The sequence below is a fragment of the Trichechus manatus genome, unplaced genomic scaffold (assembly GCF_000243295.1).
Source record: "Trichechus manatus latirostris isolate Lorelei unplaced genomic scaffold, TriManLat1.0 scaffold00140, whole genome shotgun sequence".
NCBI lineage: Eukaryota > Metazoa > Chordata > Mammalia > Sirenia > Trichechidae > Trichechus > Trichechus manatus.
Window position 1 is genome coordinate 4,291,405 of NW_004444076.1, and position 8,134 is coordinate 4,299,538.

Consider the following 8,134-nt stretch of genomic DNA (forward strand, 5'->3'; position numbering starts at 1 on the left):
GCTCGAGTAGGTGGGAGGAAAAAGCAATCAAAGCCAATGTCCCATTCGTTCAACAGATCCTATTAAAAGCATATACTTCAAGAATTGCATGGTGCCTGGCTACAATTTACTGAACATTTTCATAAATGATTCTATAGAAAAATCCTGATCAAAAAAGGGAAAATGCAGAAAAGAAGTTCAAATTCTCATGGACTTCAGACTTTCAGGAGCCACAGAGGTTGGATGAACCCCTGAAACTACTGCCATGAGGTAATTTTTAAACCTTAAACCAAAAATATCCCCTGAAATCTTCTGAAAACCAAACAATAGTTTAGCTTAACTAGTAAAGAAGGTCTGCCTTGAGCATTGTGCTCTTTCAAGATCTCTCTGTGGGATCAAACTGAAAACAGCAACTCTGAAAGATTAAATAGGAAACTTAGGAGGCAGTGAGTTTATGTTAATAGGGGAGGAACAACTCAGAAAAATATGGTGAGAATGGCTGCACAACTCAAAGAAATGTTCAATGTCACTGAACTGTACATGCAGAAACTTTGTTGAATCAGTGTTATGTTTTGCTGCATATATCTGCAACAACAAAATGAAAAGTATATACTTTTATTAAAGTATATACTTTTTATATATTTATATATTTTATTAAAGTATATATAAAGTATATACTTCATTTCTCATTAGCCTTATTTGCAATTTAAATGCTTTGCCAATGTCCTATAACAAGACACAAGCACTCGACAAACAAGGCCTTATAACATTTTGCTTAAAGATCTGGACTACCGCAGACAACATGAAGTCCAACAAGGACTGCCTGGAATTCACTGTTAACAATTACACGTAACAACAGCAACAAAAAAGCAGGAAAAAAAAAAAATCACAAGATTTGACTAAACTCGCTTGTTTGAAGTCAAACATACCAACAATAAGTACACCCTAGAATAAAGAATATTTTAGTGTGTCAAACTGCCCTAACTTCACATCAATAACCTAATTCTCCAAGTTTATTCCCAACTTCATGATTCTTTGCATTTTCAACCAATGAAGAATAAAAATTTACTTGATCTGCCTGGCCACCACTAATGACCGTTCTGGTGAGGGCCATAACAGACAGATCCTGACAAAAGTGGAAAAAAATGTGAAACAGAACTCAAATTCTTAAGAAGTCCAGACTTTACTGGATCGGTTGAGACTAAAGAACTCCCCAGTACCATCACCCTGAGATACTCCATAAACCCTGATTTGAAACTACCCTGAGGGCACCTTTTTGGCTAGGTAACAAACTGGTTCATAAAATAAAGAATATTACCAGCGAGTACTGTGCACTTTTAAAAAAAGTCATCTATGAGATCAAATGGTCAACAATTACTCTAAAGCAAAGATGAAAGGGTTAAGGGGACAGGGAAACCAGATTATTGGAAGTGAAACATCCAGAGGGGAATTAATGAGAATGGTAAAACACTGTAAAAAATGTAACCAATGTCTCTGAACAATGTGCAGTAATCGTTAAATGGGTACCTAACTTGCTGTGTAAACTTCCACCGAAAACACAGTAAAATATTATTTAAAAAACTGTTTTTACTTGACCATGGAAACAAAAAGAAATTTATGCAAACAACAACTACTCATAGGGAAGGCTATTATTACTCCTACAAAGTCAGTGATCTTCCTCTTTCTTTGTGTGAAAGAAGATTCTAAAACATTAATAATACATTAGTAATCCCCCAGAAGAAATTCATTCCTCCTTCATTCATTCAGCATCTTTTTATTGCACACTTGCTACCCAAGTCCTGTATTTAGCATCGTAAAAAACACAGATCCCTCTATAAACTATAATTATAAAGGCTATAAACAATTATTATATATAAAAAGTATCATGATGGGGAAGTACAAGATACTATAGAAACATATGGCACTACTGTATGTGGACAAAAACAACTGCTTGTGACACTCATACGATTATATATTATCTCTTCACACACTGTAAAGACTATACGGACAATCTAAAAAAATTCACACTGGATTAGATTAAGCAGTTCATCCAGTTGAGGGAATGCCTGACTCAAATAACTCCATTTATCAGTCAACGAACTATGCCCAGTACTGAAAATTGCCACAAAGGAATTTTTTCCCCTCTCCCACTATTCTCTATTTCCATATTACATGGTGGTAGTAGAGCTGGACTCCATTCCAAAGAAAGGAAAAATTCAAATATCCTTAGTTTTCCTTAATATCACCTTGGCTCTTCACACCACATACAAAAATTATCTCAAAATGAAACAAAGCCTATAGGTAAGAGCTAACACTATAAAACTCTTAGAAGGAACCATAGATATAAGTCTGCATAACCTTGGATTAGGCAACAGTTTCTTAGATATGACATCAAAAGCACAAGCAACAAAAGAAAAAATACATAAATTGGACTTTATCAAAACTAAAAACTTTTGTGCACCAAAGGACATTATCAATAAAGTAGAAAGACAACCCACAGAATGGGAAAAAAATATTTGCAAATCATGTATCTAAAAACGGTCTAGTACCCAGAATATATAAAGAACCCTATTAAAAAGTAGGCAAAGAACCTGAATAGACAGTTTTCCAAAGAAGATACACAGTGTTAAGGAGGACATAAAAAGATGCTCAACATCATTAGTCACTGCATGCTCACTGCCGTCAATTCAAATCCAACTCACAGCAATCCTGCAGGACAGAGTAGAACTGCCCCATAGGGTTTCCAAGGAGCAGCTGGTGGATTTGATCTGCTGACCTTTTGGTTAGCAGCTGAGCACTACGCTACCAGCGCTCCATCATCAGTCACTAGGGTGATGCAAATCAAAATTGCAATGAGATACCACTTCACACTCACTACCAGTTGCCATGGAGTTGATTTCATTCAATTCATGGCAACCCCATGTGTGTCAGAGTAGAACTTGGCTCCACCAGGTTTTCAATGACTGACTTTTCAGAAGTAGATCACCAAGCCATTCTTCCAAGGTGCCTCTATGGACTCAAACCTCCAACCTTCTGGTTAGCAGCCCAGGGTGCTAACCATTTGCACCACCACGGACTCCTCACATCCACTAGGAGGGCTATAATAATTTTTTTTAATGGAAATTAGCAAGTGTTGGCAAGGATGTGGAGAAACGGGAACTCTCATACATTGCTGAAGGGAATGTAAAATGATGCATGCAGCTGCTGTCACAAAGCCTGCCAGTTCCCCAGAAAGTTAAACCATAGAATTACCATGTAACCCAGCAATTCTACTCCTAGGTATACATACCCAAGAGAATTGAAAACATTTATGTTCACATAAAAACTTCTATACAAATGTTCATGGTAGTTTTATTCATAACAGCCAAAAAGGGGAAACAAACCAAAAATCCATTAAGTGATCAATCGATAAAATGTGGCATACTTTCATATTATGTGGCAATAAAAACGAATAAAGTACTGATACATGTTACAACATGGATGAATCTTGAAAACATTATGCTAAGTGAAAGAAGCAAGACACAAAAAGCCACACACTCAATGAGTCCATGTACACAAAAAGCCCAGAATGGGCAAATCCAGAGTTGAAAGTAAATTAGTGGTTGCTAGGGTTTGGAGGAAGAGGGAGATGGGAAGTGACATCCTTTTTGGGGTGATGGAAGTGTTCCAGAATTATGATGATGAATATACTAAAAAACACTGAATTGTACACTTAAAATGGTGAATTTTATGTTAAGTGAATTATCTTTTTAAAAAATGCAAAAAAATAAATAAATCATCTTGCCTCACAATGCCCTTTTTCATATTAGCTTCAGATTAGTTAACTGCTAATATTTCAAATTATTCAATATCATGTATGAATCAAATTTTTCCAAACAATTATTTAAAGTGCATCAAAAATGCTTGCCAGTCCTCTCAAATATGAATACCATTTTGGTATATATCTGAATGACATTAAGATTTTCATGTATTAGATACATTTCAAATATGGTACATCTATGCTTTTTAAGCACCCACAAGATTAACTCTATTATTACCAGTGCATAAAATTTTAAACATACACTCACACCCACAACCCTTGTTCTCAGAGCTTATAGCCTAACTGAGGAGACCTATAACCAGTAGAAACATGTACATTAAAACACAGCAACTGAGCATACCCTGTGAAATAATATGTATGATACACCTGTAATCTTTAGTGAGGGTTTAGAAAGCATACTAGCTTCCTCAACCACCTAACTCCTCACTTAAAACTACCTCATTATCCAACATTTCACATTTAGGACAATAGTAAAAAATCTACTATCCAACTATTCTGTGCATTAACAACGTACATCTGACAGTAATGAATGCCAAGGTGCAAGGCAAGAGTAATGCAGGCTATGATGGTTAAGATTATGTGTCAACTTGGCTGTGCCATGATTCTCAAGTGGTCTGGCACTTACATAATGATGTGGTTTGGCAGTTATGTAATGATGTAATTTGGCAGTTATGTAACAATGTAGTCATCTTTCATTTTTTTATCTGATGCGGTCATCCTTCATTTTTGCGTAATGCCTATTTTCACACTAACAACTGGTCTTTGGAACCTAACCATGTCAATAAGTGAGGAGTGGCTGTACTTTAGGAGCCACTATTTACATACACGATAATGTGCACTCCCGCAGTTGTACAAGGAAGCAACTCTGATAAACATTTCAAATCAATTTCTGGTCCCGTTTAATTTTTTAAATTACATTTCTAGCTTTCAAGAACATGTCAACAATATTATTCTAATATGGTGCTCAAATTGAGCAGGTGCAGCCAACTTTTTTTCTGCTGTAAAATTAATTTTGAAAAACACCTAATATATCAACAAAACTAAGCTCCTAATGCTTCATGGGTTCTATAAAACACAAAATATAATTAAAAAAATTTTTTAACCAATGCTAATAACTGACTTTATATATAAATTTATAACCAAGGAATTATCATTCACTACAACTAAGATAAATGCCGTGAAAAATATTATTAAATGTCTCCTGGAATAGATCTCTACACTGTGTCCATAAGTTGTTCATGGAGTAGTCTGAACTCTATAGGGAGACTGTGTAATTAATTATTCAGTATTTACTGAGAATCCACAGGCTCAATGACTAAGTATTTTGGAAAAAGATACAAAACAATACCAAAAAGAATGGTTCCTATTCTACAGAGAAAACATACATGAATCCAAAATATATATAAAAGCCTGACAGTAACTACAGTTTAACAAAATTATACACTTTAAATTGTGATAACCATGTTGGAACGACAGGACCAGGGGGAGTTATTCAGTAATGTTTTTAAGAAAAGGTTTACTTTAAATGTAAGTATTAATAAAAACAAGTTGGCTTAAAAAGGAGGATCTTTTTTGACAGAGGGATGATAAAGACATTTTGTACCCAAGGAATGGTTACGTGCAAAGGCTGATAGTTTGGGGTCAAGAATTTATTTTGGCACAACTGGAACCTAACCTGCCTGGCTAGAAAGGAAGAACTTGGATGAAAAATGTTACAAATTTGAAGACAAATGAATCAAGAGTCCCGATTAATACACACCTTTAAAAGGCCCTTGGGAAAATTTTTTTAGATACTACTGTCAGGTTCTTTTTGTCCCCAGCAATCCCCATTCCAAGTCACACTGCAATTTCTTCCAACCTACTGAACAACATGACCTAATCAAAGGATTATGCTACATCTCTTGCTCGAAGTCCTCCAATGGTTTGATCACTGTTACCCATCAAATTAAATCGAAAGTTACTTTGAGAATTTAACTAAACCAACCAGTTGTCGTTGAGTCAATTTTGTCTCACGGTGACCCCACGAGCGCACAGTAGTACTCCATAAAGTTTTCGGAGATGTGATCTTTTGGAAGCAGATCATCAGGCCTTTCTTTTAAGGCACCTCTGGCTGGGTGCAAACTGCCAACTTTTTGGTTAGTACTGCAGTCTAGTACTTAACCATTTGTGCCACCCAGGACTCTTTTGAGACTTTAAAGGATCTTTTAAATCTAGTTCCTCTCTGAGTACCTTTTTGTCCCCTCAAATACACACTCTCCCATAAATGGACCAACTTTATTTCTACCCTAATTTTGTTCCTATTGCATCTAAGTTTACTCAAGACCAAACAAAAACTCCAGTTCGGTTCCAGCTCATAAGCAATCTGAATCTCCCAAAACTAATATAGAGATATCCTTCCTCCCCATAGCCAAATCCTTCACAGAATGATTACATACAGCCATCTGGGGTCTCCTACTCAAATAAACCATGGCTCACCCTCTTCCCTTACCTGATACTTCTTCCTGTCTCCTATACAAGACAAGCAAAGTTCTTTCTGTTATGGCTAAAACAAAGTTAAATTGTAAACAGTTATTTCTGAACTTTTTTATACCGGTAACATAAATCTCCCATATACAGGGAGATACATTCCCAAGATTGTAAAACATCACCCACCAAACCCATTGCCACCGAGTCGATTCCAACTCATAGCAACTGAATCAAAGTTCTCTATGCATGTTATTCTACCATTCAAAGACCTTTATTTTTTCTTGTTAAAAATATGGAATTATAAATAAATGTAAGAAACATAAATGACTGTAAGAATTTTTCATGAGTAACTTCCGGGCAACATGGCACTATAGTCAGAAGCACCATGCCATCCCTCCATAGCAAAGATCAGAAAAACTCAGTTAAACAGAGTCACATGTCAATCCTGAAACCTTAAGCATCAAATGAAGAGACAAAGAACTCAGCCAAGCACCGAATGGAATAAGAAACTGACCGAGAATAGAGAGCGAGGAGAGACACATGCAGAGGTCCCTTATCAGCTACCACAGCAGGGATCCGCCATCTTGCACTCCTATCGGAGATCAGTAAACAGGGGGTACGAGAAAGCAGCTTCACGGAGCTTTCAGCAGGAGACAGAACAACCAGTAACCAGCAATACAGGCTTTCCCACCCCCCACCCTTCTTGACTCCCACTTAGCCTCCTCTGCTTCCTGCAGCCACAGTGTCTTGGCCGGAAAGCACCGGCTTCACCCGGTGTCACCTGGATTCGACCCATCCGCACTGGCCAGCTCCCTGAGTGCCTTTTGTTGGCTGCTGGTGCTTTTTTCTGCTTCTTTAGATTTCTTCCTTATCTCTCACCACCTCTCCCTCCTTTGTCTCAAACTCCTGGCTCTGTGAGCCATCTTTGCTTCTTCCTGAAAGGCTGCGAAACACCGCTCGACTGTGAAACTGCTTCCCGGCCCATGCCGCCAGGCTGGTGGAACCCCCAGGGCCTTTTTGTTTATTTCTTTGTTCTGATTTGTTCTGTTCTGATTTGTTTGTTTTCTATTTCTTTTCTCAGTTTGGGAGCCCCTTCTAGTGGGGCAGTACCGCATGCCTTAGAAGCTACTCCCTTACTCTGCACAGATGCACAGGGACATCCCTGGCGGCATTTCTTTTTTCTTGTGTTTTTTTGTTGTTGTTGTTTGTTTCTTTGTTTTGTTTTTTCTCTCTCTTATTCCTTTTTGGTCTTTCTTCATTTCCAGTCTCTCAATTTATTCATTTTTTTCTTTTATTTTTTCATTTTTGTTTTTCCCCATTTGTCAGTGTCTCATCTCTCCACTCCAACAGCAAGCTCCCTTAGCACTCTTTTTTGTTGGTGTGTGTATTTTTGGCTCCTGTTCCTCTCTCCTCTCTCTCAGCTTTCCCATATCCATCATAGCTCCACACATCACAATCTACCCCCTCCTTCCTGCCTACCTGCACCATGAGCTGAAAATCACACTCCCAAGCAGCACAGGCATGGCCTATTGGAACCTGCCCTGCACTGATTCCCAGACCGCATTGTCAGCCCTGGTACATGCCACAAACAACCCATCCCAACAACTCTCCTTCAGCTGGACCTGCCCTGCTGTACCATACCTGAGTGACAGACCCTGCCCACTGGAGAAGGAGGTGAAAAGTACTGTGCCCACAGAGGAGTAAACAACAAAGAACGCACAGCCTGCCTGCTCAGACATAACCAAATAAAACAAAAAAGCAGAATGAAACAAACAAATCAACAATCAATAAACGAGGAAAATGACCACTGAATGCCCCGAAGACAGCAGACAATATCAAAACATTTACAAAAACAGGACAGGATGGTTC

At 37.8% G+C, this 8,134-nt stretch overlaps 1 protein-coding gene across 7 annotated transcripts in view; it reads right to left on the bottom strand.

Annotated features, from left to right (window-relative positions):
- PICALM (phosphatidylinositol binding clathrin assembly protein) overlaps nt 1–8,134 on the bottom strand; it is a 108,814-nt gene that overhangs the window by 93,280 nt on the left and 7,400 nt on the right. The window lies entirely within an intron of this gene.